The sequence below is a fragment of the Leptonychotes weddellii genome, chromosome 1 (assembly GCF_054177405.1).
Source record: "Leptonychotes weddellii isolate Sample4059 chromosome 1, ASM5417740v2, whole genome shotgun sequence".
NCBI classification, from domain to species: domain Eukaryota; kingdom Metazoa; phylum Chordata; class Mammalia; order Carnivora; family Phocidae; genus Leptonychotes; species Leptonychotes weddellii.
Window position 1 is genome coordinate 126,502,921 of NC_138369.1, and position 19,182 is coordinate 126,522,102.

The 19,182-nt window shown below is 50.6% G+C and overlaps 1 long non-coding RNA gene across 4 annotated transcripts in view; it reads right to left on the reverse strand.

The window, feature by feature from the left end:
* The window catches only part of LOC145723592 (uncharacterized), a 48,973-nt gene extending 30,487 nt beyond the window's left edge, over positions 1 to 18,486 (reverse strand). For 2 of the 4 annotated variants that reach the window (XR_014148813.1, XR_014148806.1), the window contains exons 1-3: positions 18,418 to 18,486; positions 14,612 to 14,677; positions 12,135 to 12,222 (exon numbers count right to left, since the gene is read on the reverse strand). This is a non-coding gene — a long non-coding RNA (uncharacterized LOC145723592). Of the gene's footprint in view, positions 1 to 6,639; positions 7,223 to 9,251; positions 9,436 to 12,134; positions 12,223 to 14,611; positions 14,678 to 18,417 lie in introns of those variants that run through there. The other 2 variants (XR_014148807.1, XR_014148810.1) reach the window with 2 other exon arrangements.
* Positions 18,487 to 19,182: the final 696 nt, after the last annotated feature.

A 19,182-nucleotide genomic window follows, 5' to 3' on the forward strand; every position in this document is an offset into this window, starting at 1 on the left:
TGCTTTTTGATTTGTCTGTTTTACTATCCAATATATGCACACCTATGACCCAATATACAAAGACTTTTTAGAGCTTTAAATACATGAAGTATTTTGATGAGAGACTGTAATTAATGCTTCAAAAGAGTAAATTCAAGCCAAACATATTTTCCCGTGAACACTTCATAGAGGTTAAAGGAAAAAGAGGTTGTAGATTTTTCCTTTTAAGCATAACATTGGGGGTAGGGTGATGTATTCCTTCCCTAGGGCTGCCCTCACAAAGTACCACAGACTGGGTGGCTTAAGACAACAGAAATGTAGGGGCGCCTGGGTGGCTCAGTCGGTGAAGCATCTGCCTTCAGCTCAGGTCATGATCCTGGGATTGGGTCCTGGGATCGAGCCCCAGGTCAGGCTCCTTGCTCAGCAGGGAGTCTGCTTTTCCCTCTGCCGCTCCCCCTGCTTGTGCTCTTTCTCTCTCTCTCTCTGACAAATACATAAATAAAATCTTAAAAAAAAAAAAAAAAGACAACAGAAATGTATTGTCTCACAGTTCTGGGTGCTGAAGGTCTGAGATGAAGGAGTCAACAGAGCCACGCTCCCTCTGAAATCTACAGGGGAGGATCCTGGCTTGCCTCCCTCGCTTCTGGTGCCTACCGGCATTCCTCAGCACTGCTTGGCTTCTGAGTCCATCACTCTCACCTCTGCCTACATCATCACATGACTATCCTTGCCCTGTGTGTCTGTGTGTGTCTTCTTCTCTTGTAAGGACACCAGTCATAGTGGATTAAGGGCCCACCCTACTCTATCCAGCATGACCTCATTTTAGCTAATCACATCCGCAACCTCCCTTCAACAAACCAACAAACCTCTAACAATCCATATTTCCAAATACGGTCACATTCTGAAGTACTAGGGGTTAGCACTTCGCCACCTTTCTTAAGGGGACACAGTTTAACCCGTTACAGGGGATGACCCCCAAGAGCCGTAACCAACCCAGCTCATAAAGGGAACACATGGAGCTCACAGCATCCACAGAGCTCCAGTCGGTCCTGGGAAGGCCCTTCGCTACGGAGACATCTGTGATTCTTCCCAAAGAGGGAAACAAGCCATTCATTCATCAATCCTTTCAGCAGATAGTTACTAAGCACCTACTCCGTGCCCTCCATGTGCTGTCCGTGGGTGAGAGATGTAAGACGAGGTCCCAGTTATGGGAGAAGAATATGAGGAGTAAGACACAGTGTAGTTTTGTAGTTTTTGGTTCAACTGTCCCCAGCCCACCACACAGTGTGAGCAGTTTGAGGGCCGGGTGCCCTGTCCCAGGCAGCCTCTGCAGCAGGCCCCACATGCTCATAATTATTTGTGGAATTGGCTTGCGAGGAGCCTTTGGAAAGAGAAAAACAAGGATATAAGTGGTTAACGCAGACCATGCTACAGGGTAGAGGAGACAAAGTCCAAAAGTCAGGGAGGCATAAGGGAAGAATCATATGATTTTCGTGTTGGGAAGGATTTCTGAGAGTCTCTAAATTGGTGGTTTTCAAACTTAAACACAAAACCAATGGAACACTTTCTTTGAACAAAATCGTATGAAGACCATGGAATGTGTGAACAAGCAAAAGCCAGATCGTTCTGGTAGAAGGATCAGAGGGCTTACAGGAGCCCCTCCTGCCCAGCATCACCTCCACATTCAGACCCTGCACTCCCTGGGAAGGAAACACCTCCCAAGGCATTGGTTGAAAACCATTAGACTACTGATGGGGAAACTGAGGCCCGGAGAGGCAGCAATGAATATCATCTGTAGGGACGTACACCATGAGTCTACAGCAGAGGCAGGACTAGAACCCGGATTCTTCTCTGACTTCTAGAACAAAGCTTTCTGTACTACCTCATGCCCTTAGCACAGATTAGACAAAAAGATGAAGTTTCACACTCTGGTCTCCTTTCTTATCCAGACAGACCCTCCTTTCCTGCAGCCTCCTCCTTGTCCCCACACTGCATATTTCCACAGGACATAACCAGCACCAGCCTCTGGAGGCAGGAGAAGGGGCTCAGTCCCTTTCTGGGTCTCTTCCAGCCCAGTGATACTGTAGCTGCTAGCCCTGTCACCCTGACAAAGCCTTCTAAACTACCTGGGACTTACCTCACTCCCAACACAGTCCTTCTCTCCCTCTGCAGAGGAGAAAAATCAAGGTTCACAAGACACAAATGGGGAGAATTCCTGCACAAGTCTGCTCTGAACCCCCCGTCTTCTATTCCACATAAATGACAGAGACAGAGTGAGTTGGAGAGCTGCAGAGACTTCCACAAGGATAGTCCTACCCATATTGGGACCGCTTAGAAATCCATACCTGAAGAACAACACCTGATGCCCACGTTTCTTAGCACAACCAAGTCAACCCTGGGAGAACATTCCAACCAAGCAGGGTCTCCTCATGAGATGTCTTGCCCACGTGTGAAGTCACCTTGGCCTCCATCCTTTTGAAATGACTCTTCAAAGACTCACTGCAACCTGCAAGGAGGTTGCCTGCGGAGTCACCTACCTGACAGCCAAAGAAAGGCCAGTAGTTTAGAGAATTCTCCAGAGACAGTGCCCCTAGGAGTACCGAGTACGGATGAGCTTCGATGTGTGAATTCAAGACCTCTAAGTTCAAGTCTTGACTCTGCCACTTACTCCCAAGTGACTTGGGACCAGTCTCTTGATTACTTGTGAGCCTGTTTGACCTCTGGAAGTTGGGGGTTTACTCAAAATTTATTCAACAAACCCTCACTGAGCACCTACCACGTGCCAGGTGCAGTACAGAGCTGTAGTAAATTCTGCCCCGCCCTACTTCACAGGCTGTGGTGAGGAACAGACCTGCAGGAAAATGTGGCTCATCAGTGGTGGTGTCATGTAAATGTTGTTTCTACTCTAAGACTCCTATGGAGTGGGAAACAGGGAAACATGTATTTCTTTATTTCTTTTCCTTTTTTAAGTTTTTATTATTTATTTGTCAGAGAGCGCACAAGCTGGGGGAGCAGCAGACAGAGGCAGAAAGCAGGCTCCCCGCTGAGCAAGGAGCCCAATTTGGGGCTCGATCCCAGGACCCTGGGATCATGACCTGAGCCGAAGGCAGACGCTTAACCAACTGAACCACCCAGGCATCCCGAGACATGTATTTTTTTGGCATCTCCTTTACTCTTCCAGACCTCATTCTCTCATTTTATGCCCCAAAAATGTGATTGGATCTCATGTTTTTCACGATTTTCCATCACACCAACTCATTCTGAAGGCTGAGTTGGCACCTGAAAAACCATGATCCATGTAAATCGGCATTCTTTAATTTCCCTTAAAGAACAGTGAATGGCAGGGCGCCTGGGTGGCTCAGTCGGTTAAGCGTCTGCCTTTGGTTCCAGCCGTGATCCCAGGGTCCTGGAATCGAGCCCTGCGTGCTTCTCCCTCTCCCTCTGCTGTTCCCCCTGTTCGTGCTCTCTCTCTGTCAAATAAGTAAATAAATAATCAATCTTTAAAAAAAAAAAACCAACAGTGAATGGCATGTACTTTCCCTTATTCACCCCATATCTGCAGCAGAGCCAGGCACTTAGTAGAATCTCAGTAAATCTGCTGAATGAATGCATGAATAGGGAAATTTTGTCCCCAGAGAGGAGACTTAGTAAAATTAGAATTAAGAGGAGGAAACTTCTCCTAGAGTTTATTTTACCCGATAGTCTCCCAAAGGATCAGCATCCTCTCCGATACTCTCCTGACGACCGTGACTGACCCGAGGTTGCGCCTTCCCTCTCTTCCGGTTCCTGGCAGGAAGACCCTTCAGGCTAGGGGACATTGTGTGTCGTCTAGCAGCCAGGGCCGACTCCAGTCTTCTGACAGCTTCCTGTTGCACTAGTCACACAAAGGGGGCGGGCGATGCGGGTGTCCCCCGCCACCCTCACGCTCACAGCCGGGGCCAAGGGGAATATTTTCATTCAGCCATTCTCCCCCTTCCTTTTTTCTTTTAAGCTTCTTCTAGTGATAAAAGCTGAAGAAAATTGGAATTGGCAGCTCTGTGGTCTTCACTCAATAGGAAAAGTACTAGAGATCATGTGAACCACACTTTTGAAAACTCAGAAAAAAATCTAATCTTGCCTCAATAAAAATGACATCATGTCACTGTAAGCGGCAGGGGGGAAAGGCTTGAAGGTTGCTGGCAGTAGCCCAGCAGAGTTCAGGGGTTCTGTTGGCTGCGCTGAATTCCCACGGGAAAGGTAGCCAAGACTGCTGCTTCTCAGGTGAGCCTCTGAGGCGCAGGAGGAGTGGGGAGGAACAAGAAAGCCCCCCGAAACCTCACTGTCATCTCTCACATGGCTGTGATCACAGCGCAGGGGCTGGCGTCCCCTGTCCCCCCACCTGCCTTTCTTCCCAAGGTAGCTTTGGGCGGCGCCCCTCCCTCTGGTCGGCTTTGCGGGAGAGACAATCCCAACGACAGCACATCTCCCTGTGAGGGCACAGACCCGCAGCCACAGAGGGCAGTGCCAAATGCCCCAATTCCACTCTAGCGTGGGGTCTTGGCAAACTTACCCTTAGGGGGCCTGAACCAAAGACAATAATAGAAATGGCATGGAGGCCGCCTTAGCCCTGAGAAGGACATTGCTGGGGGCTGCATTTCACGGTGCCTCAGTTTACCTTCAACTGGTCATCACTTTCTGCTATCAGCCATTGACTGTTCATTAGCAGTCCCCGGATTGGTATAGAAGGGATGAGTAAGAGTGCCTGCCCTCAAGATGGGGCCTGGGGGCTGGGGGCCACAGATGGAAGGGTGACTTTTCAGGATCTACCTTTCTGTACTGCTTGAAATTTTTAACCATATGCATTTTTTTTTAAGATTCTATGTATTTATTTGATAGAGAGAGAGTGAGAGAGAGAGCACAGGCAGGGGGAGTGGCAGGCAGAGGGAGAGGGAGAAGCAGACCCGCCACCAAGCAGGGAGCCTGACATGGGGCTTGATCTCAGGACCCCAGGATCATGACCTGAGCTGAAGGCAGACGCTCAACCGACTGAGCCACCCAGGCACCCAACCATATGCATTTTTTAAAGATAAAATCAATCACTAGATAAAGAGAAATCTCTTAGTAGCAAATGAACCCTCGGTGACATCGACCTCTCCCTGCACCCCTCACCTGACTTCTCAAACTATTTTTTTACAGTACCCCTCTACAGGTACGGAGGAGCCCAATGAGAGCAAATCTGGAATTTCCATTTGACTTGAAGAGTTAGCCAGAGGGAGAGGCAGAAACATTATTTCTATATTAAAGGAAATATGAACATATGTGGAGTATAATGCAAAATGTACTTACATGATTACGAAGAAACATAATTGCTTCATTCTTAAGGTATGCCATATACCAACAGACCAGCTAACAGGCTGCCGAGGCACTTGGGGCCGGTCCTGGTGTCTAAGGGGCCCTGAGACTACGGACGCGTCTGTGGTCTCTGTCTCCAGGGGCTGCACACATGAAGCAGACCTGGTTAGTGTCCCACACCGAGAGAGGTGTTCAGGGGCGCCTGGGTGGCTCAGTCGTTGGGCGTCTGCCTTGGGCTCAGGTCATGATCCCAGGGTCCTGGGATAGAGCTCCGCATCGGGCTCCCTGCTCGGCGGGAAGCCTGCTTCTCCCTCCCCCACTCCCCCTGCTTGTGTTCCCTCTCTCACTGTGTCTCTCTCTCTGTCAAATAAATAAATAAAATCTTTAAAAAAAAAAAAAAAAGAGGGAGGTGTTCAGAGAGCGGGGCTGGAGGTGGCAGAGCTGCATCCTTGGAAGATGGAAAGGATCTTGGGAAGATGGGAGGTGGTGGGTGGGCCTGAGCAGAAGCTTGGCCCGGGGGGCAGAGAGAGTCCTGCTGTGCAGAGAGACGGAAGGTGGACCCAGGTGACAGAAGGCTCCCAGGACAGGCCACAGTGCCTGGACTCAACGTGGCCAGCCAGCACTTCTCAGACGTGGGCCTGAAACCCCACTTCAAGGCCGGGGAGGGAGGACATGCCCCCTGGGGGTTCTGGAGGTAGCCCGAAGCTGCTGGCCACAAGGAGCCCCTTCCTGACAGCAGTAGTTCTATCTTCAAAATATATCCGCAGTGCAACCACCTCCTGGATGAATGTTATGGTTTCCTACCTGTGGTCTCCTGGACTCCCTCCTTGCCCACCACAGGGCAGCCAAGGTGATCTTTTAGTAACATGAAGCACAGTCTGTGATCCCCATGGCTCCAGCCTCCCTCACAGCCCACAGGCCCAAGCCTGCAGCATCTGGCCGGTCACTCTCTGCAGCCTCTCCCCCTTCTCTCCCCTTTGCATTTTGCTCGCTTTGCACCAGCCCCACCAGCCCCACCAGCCCCACCAGCCCCTCCGGCCTCCTCACCCTCCTAGGGCCCATCGCTAGGCGTGGTCCTGCCTCAGAGCCTTTGCACTGGCGCTTTCTCCTCTTTAGAAAGCTTCCCCCCAGATATTCAAATGCTGGTTCCCTCCCCTGCTTCCAGTCTTCCCTCAGAGGCCTTCCCTGATCATGCAATTTAAACCTGCTGCTCCCGGCATTGCCCCGTCTCCCCTCCCCTACTTGACGTATCTCTCTAGTACTTGTCACCCATTAATATGCGACCTACCCCACTCCATGTATTTTGCTTGTCTCTCTCTCCATCGAAAATGTAGGCTCCAAAGGAGTATGGATTTCTTATTTCTGTTTTATCACATGTAACATCATGCAATTCCTCCTTAAGGAGAGTTCCAATTGATAAATGTACAAAGAATGAGGGAGATCAAAAATCACTATTAGCTTGCTACAGTAGTGATTGCCACAGGCAAGATCCTTTGATAGAGTCTGAATTTGGAGAAACAGTATATTTGCAGAATCTTGAAGTATCAGCCCCAAAACATGTAGGGAAGAGGGAGGGGGAAAGTGTAACGTTACAGTGGACAACCCTGGCAGAAACTAACTTGCCCTCATAATCATGGTTAACAGCGGCAGTGAAATAGGGCAGCATCATGTCACCCCTTCCCTGCTGCCCCGGGAAGGGCACGTCACCTTGACACATACACCCCAAAAGCGCGGCTCCCCGACATAGACGTGAGAAGACATCACACAGACCCCAGGAGGACATTCTGTAAAAACAACTGGTCAGTACTCTTAAAAGCATCATGAAAACAAGGAAAGACTTTGGAACTGTCACAGAGAGAAGTAGACTGAGGACATCAGACAACTCAATGCGCCTGGAATCCTGGATGAGATCCTGGAAAAGAAAAAAATAAAATAAAATAAAACTAATAGAAAAAAATAATGAAATGGGAAGGAAGTCAGTCATTTATAGCACTGGACCAAGATTATTTGCTCAGTTTTGATGACTGCTCCGTGGTTAGGTAGGATGATGAACACAGGGAAAGCTGGTGAAGGGTATGAGGGCTTTCTTAGTATTGTTGCAACTTTTCTGTAAGTCTAAAACTATCTCAAAAAAAAAAAATGTAAAGGGCCATCAGGGGCAAAAGTAGCAATCTTTTTTCACTCAACTCTAGGCTTCAGGACAGAAAGAAGGGAATATAAGTCTAGGACCTACTATTGCAAGTGCAACTGTGATAAACCAGGTGTCATCGAGGGAGCGGCTCCTCCTTAGCCGCCCTGGTCCGGTCTGTCACCGAGGCCTGTCGGGTCTCTCCATCTCTTGAATCCACCCTCTCGGGGGGAAATAGTGCCCCTAAAGAACCATCCAGAAACTCCCTTCTAAACGACTGACGTGGAGGGACCAGACAGGTGGGAAGACAAGGGATGCATGTGACCTGGAAAACAAGGGGAAACGCCTCAACCCTATCAGCAAGTGAAAGGAAAAATCTATAAAACTCAAATGCCTCATCTTGGTCATTTGACATGGTCTTTATTCTGTGAGAGAAAGCAATGGGCCCCACACAGGGTATCAAAGACTAAGATCTCCTGTTATCTCCAGTTTTTGCTCAAAGAATTCAACATATTTGGGTGGGTTTTTTTTTTTTTCCAATCTCCCCCTTTCGTTTATTGTCTCAGGGTAAACACTTGTGATTCATAAATGCCTCAAGAGTGAATCAGTATTCTCCTGTTCAAACCAGCAGAGGCCACATCAAACAATAGCCCACAAGGTATTATTAATCATTAAATAGGCACATAGGAGAACACTCAGGCAAGGGACCCAGTTTTCTTTTCTTTCTTGTCTTTTTTTAAGAAAATAACAAAGAGCAAAGCTTGACTTTGACCTATTCGGGGGGCGGGGGGGGGAAGTGTTTTGGGGTTTTTTTGTTGTTCTTCTTCTTCTTCTTCCATAAAAGACTTAGTCAAATACAAATATGTCAGGTGGGGGAAAAGCTCCTTCCTTTGGGGTCTTCCTTCTGCCATTAAACAAGGGCCTGGATTTCAAACTACAGCACTTGCTTTCTTTGCATACACATGCCCAAGACACACGGATGTCGTCGGCCATGGTGGCTGGTGCAAGGGTTGCTGGTGGCATTGCTATGAAAGCCCACAGCCTGGTGCAGACCGGAAGGTGGACAGACGTATTTGGCTGCTCTACAGAAGAGGAGACCAAGTCCTGTCACACATACTGTAAGCAACAGTCCGACCAAAATAAAAATAAAAATAAATAAAGGGAGGGTCAGAGGGCCTCCCTCTGACCCTCCCTTCTCCTAGATACCCCGAATAAGGTCCTCTAGGCTCAACAATGGGGCTCCTCCCTTTATGGAAGGTAGATCAATGGCATCACCTTCCAGAGACATAGAAGTGCTAAGACATCAGTGACTAAGAATAATATTCCTCCTCAAGAAGCATCTCTGATGAAAAGACTGCTGACTGGCCAGAGGAACAGTGGAGAACATGTCACCACAGGCCACAGAAGTAGGATGGCCACGAGTCCCAAATTACACCAAGTGTCCCGACCTGGTTGTGAACAACACTACCTTTCACTCTCCATAAACTATATGGTCATCTACAAGCACCCCTGGGGCAGGAAAGGCCTCAGACGCTCATCTTTCCACCAATCGTATCTCACGTAAGTGTGACTGGATCCAGCGAGGGCCTGCCCGGGTTTGCTCCTGCGCATTAAGTGCCCCTCTGCAGCGCTTCCCATTCCTCCCTGCAGGGCTGGGCCCTCCCACACATCCTGCGCACCAGGCCCACGCTGATGCCCTTGCCTGCAACCAGAATTCTCCCTTCTGTGGGCCTGAGGCTTGTTTCCATTACTCAAAGCAGGGCTACTTGTGTGGTAGAGACCCTCTTCTCTGGAAAAGGAGAAGGAGCCAGATATTCATTTATTTATTTTATTATTTTATTTTTTTTATTTTGAGAGAGAGAGAGCGTGTGCGTGCACAAGAGCCAGGGGGTGGGGGGGACGGGCAGAGGGAGAGGGAGAGAAAGAATCTTAAGCAGGCTCCACGCCCAGCATGGAGTCCGGCACCAGGCTGGATCCCACAGCCCTGAGATCACGACCTGAGCGAAATAAAGAGTCAGACGCTCAACCGACTGAGCCACCCGGGCGTGCCGGAGCCAGATAATTTTTTAGGTTTCTCCTGGTCCCCCAGCCTGTGACTCAAAAAAGACTGGCTGAAGCCTTGGCTTTGCCAAATATTCATGGACCAGTTTACCACAGTGGTTGCCCATCCATTTCTTTGAAAATATTAACTAACATCTTATGATTCTTTTCCCCGATAAATGAGGCTACCTATCTTACATGCTGGAGATACACAGAGAGCACTGAGAGAAGTGGCTGAAAACTTACATTGAATTTGTGACATGCCGGGCCCTGTTCTAAGCACGTATATATTAGTCCTCACGGCAATCCTATAAGCACTACGACTCTCTCCCCATTGAGCAGGGAAGGAAATCGAGGTACAGAAGAGTTAGGTCACATAGTTAGAAAGGAAACAAGCTGGAACATGAACCGAGGCAGTCTGGCTCCATTGTCCTTGCTTTCTAGCCACACTGCTATCGTTTTCCCTGAACGTATAGAGATATGTGTGCAACATTCCTAACAGAAATAATCACCAGCTCAGTCAAATCTCAGCTGTAAAACACTTGAAGTTCCTATTTAAATATGAGGCCATTTCACCTCAACTTTACAGCCCCTTTATCAATATCATCAACATCGTAAAGCAACAGGTGTGTTGGGGTGCTCTGTAAAAACTGGTGTTTTTGTGTGCTGTGTTTACACGTACTAAACCCAGCGTGTCTGCGCACGATTACGCCGTCCTTCTTGGTTACACAGAATCTTCCGCGAGGGGCTGGCATGAACAGAGCGTGAAGGCCAGCGAAGAAGTCAGCAGGGGTCCTTCCTCTGACCTTTTGAGGGTTCCTGCTCCACCTGGGGGACTGCCCACCAGCCTCTCCTTTCTCATGTGACCTCCTTCTCAATTTCTTTCCCAGTTTTCCAGAAGGAACAGTGATCTCCCCACCAGCCCTTTCCCCCTTCCCATCTGCTGCCCAGTGGTAGAAACTGGCTGCCTGAATCTTACTGATTAACTATACATCAATTTGGCAGACTATGATTACAGTAGAACGGTTTGGGAGCTCAGTATCTCACTTCTTCCCACGCACCTTACCCCGGGAATTGCTTTGTACTTTCATATTGCCATGTGGTGGTGTGCCTTTAATAACCATCAATAAAGATAGGCCTGGGAAAACATGGACAGCCACAGACTCCTCTAAATTCACCTGATTGCAACAGAGTAGAGCTGTCTGCAGGGGACAGCCCAGCTGGCCAGAGGTGGCCACCACGAGTGGTCAAAGTAAACCCACCTCTTAGATTCCGCAATCCAGTAAATTTGGAAAAATACACTGACCCTCTGAGGGTTTCACCCAATTGCCGATAAACCTATTTCCTTAAGTCAAAGTTCAGTCATGCATTTATTCTCCAAAGATTTGGGGGTGCCAGACACCATAAGGAGTTTCAGAGCCTTTTTTTTTTTTTATCAGAGAAGCAATAGAAATGAAGAATGTGGGAGGCAAAGGGGAAAATTTTATAATATAAATCTCACCACTCTGCACAGATGACCAGCATTCAAATAGCAACAGGGATGGAAGTGATCTGTCAAAAGAGGCGTGTAGTTCTGCCTTACACATAGTAGGGACTCACAAACAGTCACAGAACTGAATTCGGTGAAACAGGCAATTAGAAATTGGACAGTTGTAATCCTTGACTAAATTACCTCACCACCACCAACACAGGTTCACTCGGTTCAAAGAAAACAAGCTGGGACTCTATCCTTCCATCCCGATAATGAGTAGTCCTAGACACGGAGTCTAAGTCTGTCCCAAGTGCCAGGACTTTTGAGGGCAGGTGAGGAGGGTGAATCACCACCGAAGACAAGGAGATCAAATACTTGCCCGTGAGTGCTGCCCCCCACCCACTCCACGGCTATGGAAGGCTAGAGAGAGAAAGGCCACAGCTGGATACGTGCCGGATACACGCGCAGCTTGGCAACCTCCTCCGGGAGCCGGCAACGCTCCGGGACTTTATCTAGAGACCTCCGTCATTCAGGCAGGCCTGCTCCACGCCAACGTGTTCCAACAGAGCTCGCCCTCCCTGGCCCCTTGCCTCCCCCCACCACACGCACACACTCCCAAAGATGTGTCCTCTGGATTACCAACATTCTATACCAAGTTGACAGACACCTCTCTTCTTCCCTCTGTTCCATTTTTCTGCACACTCTATTTTTGTCCATGGCTGAGAAAGAAAAGTTGATTCTCCCCTGGCTGCTAAGCTCCCTGCCCTGCCTTGTCTCCTTAAAGGTACTGTTTTCCAGAAAGCTTACCTATCCTATATCTTGTGCCCCCTGTAACCCATGGCCTAGCCAAATGCCTCCTGCACTGACCACTTGAATGTTCTCTCCCTCCCTAAGCCTCCCACCAAAATCCTTCTAGATCATCAAACCATATATGAGGACAAAATGCCGTAATGGACTAGAAAGTGCCCTGTCATCTACCAGCAGGGAACAGTTACCGCCAACTCTGTGGATGAGACCCGAAGACCCCAACCATGCTGGAAACCACCAGAGTCTTAAGCTGTGGCTCTGGCACCTGCCTAAACCATCTTCTCTTGTTCCCGAAGCCTGATCTCTCAAAGGAAAAATATGTATTTCACATGCAAGTGCCATCTATCAACCACTTGGAAAATCCATTATATTTCTCACCTCTCCCTCTGCTACATGTGACGTCAGCCAGCAGCTCCATGTCTTTGTGCTCCAACATCATCACGTCTTCTCTGGTCCCGATAAAAGCCTAGTATTGATGAAGCACAGATTCAGGGCCTGGACATATTCTCTCCCCGCCCCCCCTATCTTCCTTCTAGAGCACAAATAAGGGAAACAGGTTGGCAATCCGAAGAAAGGAGGGATGGTGTGTGGCTTGGCTCACTTTGGCTGACTGGGAGGCAGGCCGACTTAAGCCCTGCCAGTGGCTTCCTATCTGCTGGAACTCAGAAATCAAGATCCTTTCTTTTCACGAGATTACAGGGTAATGGGCAAATCCGAGAGAAGATCACAGTGCAGCAAGCCTGGAGTTCACCCATGCTCTGTGCGGGCGTAGTCTGTCACACGACCAACTCACTCACCAGCAGGTAGTTCAAGCTCGCAATTGGAAAATCCACACTTGCTGTAAATGACATTTCAAAATGTTTTTAGACAGATATGGTGAGGTGGGTTTCTGGACTGGTGGGCAGAAAATCTAAGCCTAATTCTGGCTTTGCTATTTCCTCTTGGAGAGGCTGCTGAACCTCAGGTAAGTCACGTTCTCTTGGGCTCAATTATACCACCTCTTAGGTCTCTTCCCCTGCCTCCCCTGACCCTTGAATTAAAAAATGTTGCAACATTCATCCCGTACCATCTTCAGGCCCTAAGTTTTATCCTAATGGTTTTCCTGGCTAGCTGAAGGGTTTTTTTTTTATTTTTTTAAGCAACTTAGCGTGATGTCACAATTTGAGCAGCCATTATTAGCAAGCCAAACAAATGCATGGCCTGGGCTTAAAGGGCTAGGCTTCACCCCACCTTCTTGAGCCTTCCAGAAACCCCCCACAGCCACGGGCCCCTGTGCAGTTCCGAGCCTTTCACACACAAGGGTGCAAGTTAGCCACCCTGCGCTCCCTGGGGAATGCCCTCCTCATCCCTGCACTTGCAGGTTTGACTCACTGCAGCCCTGTTCAGAGGGTAAAGGTCAGCTAAAAGCAAGTTTAGAGGCTTCCCACCGCACTGCTGTTGCTGCTGTGACTGGGCCAGATGTGGGAGGTAAGCCATTCCAGAGCGCCCTCCCCTCCCCCCCCACCCGTTTGGAAAAGGCTTTCTTGGCAACCATCCTTTCCTTTCCGGGGGCCTGTCAGAAAAGTGCACATTCCCCTGGTCTCACTGGCTTGGTCAAGTTTTCCAAGGGGGGCGGGGTGGGGAGTGGGGAGCAGAAAGCATTACAGGTTGCTATTAGCCAATGTTGAAAGCTTCTCTTGCTGCCTCCACCCCGTTTGCACCTTGAGGTCCCCGCTTGGCTAGAACCCAACCAGGCAGTTTCGTTCAGAAGTAGCCACTTATTTTTATCAAAGATGGAATGCAGAGTTGCAGTTGTTTCTAATGCCTCTTCATGGCAACCAGGACTCTTGTTCTAAACATTTCTGAATCCTCTTCTCTTGATAAACATTTGGCTTTCTTGCCTGTCCCTTTCTCCATCCAAAAATTGGGTGCCGAACAGCTCAAGAGCCTCAGAATTTAAAATTTAAAAAAAGTTCTGGAAATTCAAAGTACTTTTATTAATATGTCTATTTTAAATCCAGGTTTCCATGGTGAGCACAACTCTATAAACCCCACCCTGAATTTCCCATGGACCACAGCACTGTGGTGTGGTGGAAAGAGCTCGGAGCTGGCTGCTGGCTCCCACTCTGGCCCTGTGTTGCTGCAGGCCCTTAAGCCAGTCCCTTGCCCCCCCTGGGCCTTAGAGTACACACTTGTAAGTGAAGGTTGCCTAGATCAGTTTCCTCCACCTTCCTGGGTCCCCTTCAAGAAGCTCTGAAATTCTGCTGAAAGCTATGGACCCTCCTCTCAGGAAAAAATGATGCATCCATTGGTTCATCCATCCAGTCAAAAAGCATATATTAAGCTACTGCCAAATATGCATGTAGACTTAATTTTGAATTCCATTCCAGGCATTTTTTTTTTTTTTTTTTTTTTAGGTTCCGCGGAAGAGGGGGCGGGGGCGGGCATTCCTCCGTGAACCTTAAGGTAAGAAATCCTGGTTGTGAATTCTGCCATGACGAGCATATATGGGCTCTTATCTACAAGGAGCACCATCATGATTCTAGCAAAGGACAGGCGGATGGCAGAAAACGCAGGCAGGGAGGCCGTCATCCTGCAGGTGATCTCTGGCTTCCCGCCCCTTCCCACCGGGCTCGCGCACCGGCAGACACGCGTGCACCGCCCCGCCGACGGCCGCGATGTGCGGTTGCTGGGCGCTCAGACTACGGGGAGCTGCCTGCAGCTCTGGAGAGACAACAAACAGCTCTTCTAGCCCGGGCTTTATTTTTCTCACGGTCTCTGAAAAGGCTGCGATCAAGTGATATGTGTGGGACTGCTCCCTATACAGGTGCGGAGCAGGTACTGGGGGAGGAGAAATCCGCCCCGTGTGTACTTACTCAAGGCTCTTTCAATAGCTCTCCCAGGATAGCTCTTGGCAGGGCAGCTACCTCGGCTCTGGCAGGCTGCAGGGAATCCGAGTGTGAGAAAGTCAGTCAAGCGGAGGAAAACGGGAGGGGGGGGGTGCTTCAAGTCCTCAGGCAAAATACCTTTTTTCTTTTCTCACTTTCTGTCTTTTCTGTAGCTTTAAACCAAACCCACAAACCATTCTGATACCTAGGGACAAAGGGGAGTCTCACTAGAGGTGCAGTTATTTGTTTTATGGTTTAAAGCAAACAGGTGATGTCAGAAGACAGAGAAAATCACCCTTCGTGGCCCAGAAAGGGGGACGGGGATAAACAGAGCAGCCCCTGGTCCTATTTATCCGGCATGATACAGTGGGAAAGGTTCCTTGTGTTCTGCTGGTCTCACAGTGGGATCAAAGAGGTGACCTCTGTTGATGAACAGGGTTCAATATTCCCTTTGCTTTGGGGGTGGGGGGAGGACTGAAAAATAAAGCCATTCTATCTAAGGGGAGGCTTCCAATTCCCAAAGTCTTTTCTTGAGTGTAGGAGCTTAGTTCCCCATTTGAGAAGGGGTGGGAAGAGTGTCGGCTTGGTCCTATTTTCACTGCCCAGGATAAGTGAGGATACTGAAAAACAGTGTATAAGTACATTTGCAAAAAAATTTTCTTCTTGAATGGTTAGGGTGGAGGGCCAGAGATTTCATGGGTTCAGGTTTTTTGTTTGTTTGTCTGTTCGGCCCAGAGACAAATCCAGGGCACATTTCTGGTTACTTGACTGACCCCTCTGTCTCTCAAAAAATGTGTGTGTGTGTTTAAGTTATTTGCTCATTCTACCAGTCTAAGCACTCCTAAAGTGGCAATAAAAGGGTTGCTGATTAACTATTTGACCCATGAGAGCTGCCTCAGGCACAGCAGTGAGACCCTAACCTGACTATAATCAACATTCTCCACGCACCTTCAGGGTGCCAAATCCCAAAGAGATGACAGAGGCAGAGACAAGAAAAGACTCGGGCTAGAAGGGACAGGGGGTGGCATACCCAGCTAGTTAATTGGGACCAACAGCAGACCGCAGTCAATGTCATAGCAGAACTTAGCGGAGGAAGTCACTGGCTCTCACAGACTTGGGGGGAAACCTGGAAAGAGTTAACATGCTTCCCTGGGAAGGGTTTAGTTCCTTGGAAGAATCTGGGTCAGAGTATTTATGCAGTTTTTAAAAAGTCAGATGCTGAGTAGAGCATTTTAAGAAGCTTGCAAAGTTTGCATGGCAGAAAGGAGGGTGACTTCGGAGGCTCATCACCTTTCACCAAGAGGATTTCAAATACACAGGAAAACTCCACCTTTTTTTTCAAAAGCAACGGACAATTTTCTGTCATCACCACCTTTCCATCTGTTTAAAATAAGAAAGAAAAGTCCTGTCCCACTGGCTCAGGGTGCAGGGCAACAAAGGAGACATTGTTCATCATTTCTTCAGAACATGATAGGGCACAGCCCACTCTGCAGTGTGTTAAAAAAAACACACACAAAAATCCCAGAGAGTAGCCTGAGGGGCAAGAGTGAGTAAACCAAGCCTGCAATGAGGTAAAGTTTTGGCTGCAGACTTGAGGGCTGTCCTGGAAGATGGAAATGACGCTTGGAAGGTAAATATGGTCAGAGTCAAATGCCTCTTTAGTTAGACTCCACATAGTGGGGGAATGTGGCATGAAAGGGTAGACAGGCTTCTGCTGAACTTGGGTCACTGGACGGTGTGCAGTCAACGCCCAGGTGAGCTGGTTCTAGGCAGGCGCTTCCGGGTGAGTATCAGTCTACACCTGGCACTTAGGAACCTCCTTCACCCGCTTGAATCCTCCTAACTGGGCTCTCTGCATCTAAATCCTGCAATCCACTCTCCACACTTTTGCCAGAGCCATCCTTCTCAAGGAGAACCTTGATGTCCCTGCCCTATTCAAGAGCATTTCATAGCTCTCCATTGTCTGAAGATAAGGCTTAAAGTCCTTTAGCAAGATGTTTAAAGGTCTTGTGACTTGGCCTCGAGGCTCCTCCTTCAGTCCCTTCTTACACTCCTGCCTGTCATACAGCCTGGACTCCAGACTATGTTCCCTGAATCAGGACCTCCAGTTCCAGACTGTAGGCCTTTCATGCCATGGGTACTCCCATCCTCCCCAGCCCCATGACTCACATTTCCAGTGCCCCAATCCTACCTATTTTTCAAGATACAAAGCACATGCCATTTCCTCCTGGAAGTTTTCCAGGATACCCCCACTTATTAGTAATTTAACTGTCCTAAACCTCCACAGCATTTTACTTCTATCTAGACACATGGATGTCTCTCTCCAACCGACCAGAGGAATATACTGGGAAATAGATGTCGGCTGCACTCTCTGCTGTAGGCTTCCTGAGGGTAATAACCATTTTCTTCATCCCCTGTATCCCCGCCCCCAGTCGGGCAAGAGTGTTGCCCATACAAGTGTGGTCTAGTGCTTCCCTGAGGTTCTGTCAGGCCATCATCTTAAGCCCTAAGAGGGAGGAATAATGGAGGAATGCCCCGTCATCCATCAGAAAATCAGGGTCTGTCTGTCCCCAGTTGACTGCAAACTCCTTGCAGACTGCCACTGTATCTCTCATCTTGGTAATCCCAGGGTTTAACACGGTGTCTGGCACAGAGCGTGCACTACAGAATGAAAGAACGAGAGGGGCTTGCCCAAGGTCACCCCGAGTCAGGAACCGCTGAATCTCATCCGGACGAGATCTGGTGGAACCATTTACAACATTATCTCAGTGGGGAGCTCGGAGGAAGGAAGGAATGAAGTGTCTGAGAAATGTGTGCCAGGCCTCTGGCGGCCTCCAAGCCTGGAGAAGGGCTGGGAGGGCGGGGGGAGCGCGACATCAAACAAGACGCTGGGCTCCCGGGCTGCCCCGAGCCTCCCGAGCAGCGGGGTGGAGGGGGTGGGGGCGCGGGGGCCGGCGACCCGCGCCGGCGGGCGGGCGGGCGGGAGGGAGGCGGCGGTGGCGGCCGGCCGGCTGGGGCAGTGCGCGTCGCCCGCCCCGCGCGGCAAATCCCCCAGGGAGGCCGCCGCCAGAGCCCTGGCGCTCCCGGCCCGGCGCCCGCCACGTGGCACCCGGCGGCGGCGGCGGCGGCTCCTCCCGGCGCGCGGCCCGGCCAGCCGGCAGCACGCAGCCGCCCGCGCCGCCCGCCTCTTCCCGGCCGCCCGCCGGCGGCCGCCCGGGCGCAGCGAGGGGGAGCTGCCCGGCAGCCCTGGACCCGGGGAAGGGGCGGACGGCGCGAAGCCGCTTTAACCGCAGCCGCCGAGCGGAGGCAGGAGGCTGACCCGGCCGCTTCCTAAGTGCGGTCAGGCATCTCGTGACCGCGGCGGGCGCCGGGGGCCCCGCGGGGGGAGGGAGGGAGGGAGGGCCGGGGCAAGGAGCAAACAAGAATGCCCCCACGCCTCCCCCGGGCTGTTGTTAGTGAGGCTTTCGGCCGAGTTAAAACCCCAAGCCCGAAATCAGGGGTGGAGTGCGGGGCTGGAATAATTCCCCACTATCCACCCCGGGGCGTGCGTTCCCCGCCCGGAAGGGCTGACCTTGGCCGGGGAAAGGCGGGGGGGCGGGGGGAGCGGTGGTAAGCGCCGGGGCTCGGCTCCCAGCCCGCCGCCCCCTCGGATTCCTGCCCCGGCGGGGGCCGGAGGAGGGGGCCCCCGGACACACACACACACACACACCCCACACGCAGCGCGCGCCAATGAGCCCCGGCCAGGCGCAGGGGGCGGGGTTTTCCCAGGCTCGAGCACAGCAGCTGCTATTTACCTTCTTGGCTTCTCCCGGGGACCAAGAACCAGCCCCCGCGCTCCGCCGCCCGCCGCCGCCCCCCGCCTCCCTGCCCCCGGGGCGCGCGCACACACACTCACACACGCACGCACACACACATCCTCCCGGCCCGGCCGCAGCCGCGGCGGCAATAAAACATCCTGGCACGTGCTCCGGCTCCAGGCGCGCCCTCGCCGGCCGGCTGATGTCAAACTGCAGCTCGGCTGGTGTAGCTCTTAAAGGGCCCGCGCGCGCCGGGTGCCGAAGCTGCCCCGGCCGCCCGCGGGGCGAGAAGGAGGGGAAGAGGCTGCTGCCCGGCCCGCCACCTCAACAGGCCGCAGAACCAAGAGTCTGTGGGTGGAAAGGAAAAGGATGGCGAGGGCGCGCGCGCGTCCCTGAGGCCTTGCCATCAAAGCCCCTCTTGTTCATCTTTCATTTCCTTTCTGCCCAGTTGGAAATTATTCTGATTGTTTCCTGGGGAAGCGCGGGATCCAAGGCCCCAACTCCAGAAGAGGAATAAGGGACGGGCGGGGGGGAGGGGAATTAAAAAAAAAAAAAAAAACCACCTTGCTGTGAAAATTCGCAATATAAGGTGGGAGGCGTTTTGTTTTTTTCCTTTTTCTGCATACAAAAAGTTTTTTTGTTTTTTTTTTGCGTCCCTTTTCTGCATGATCGATTTTCATTATCCTCCTGAGCGGGAAATCACTTAGATGTTTCGGTAACTCACACCCTTGCACACGTTCTCCTCTTTTATCCCTGTCCTTC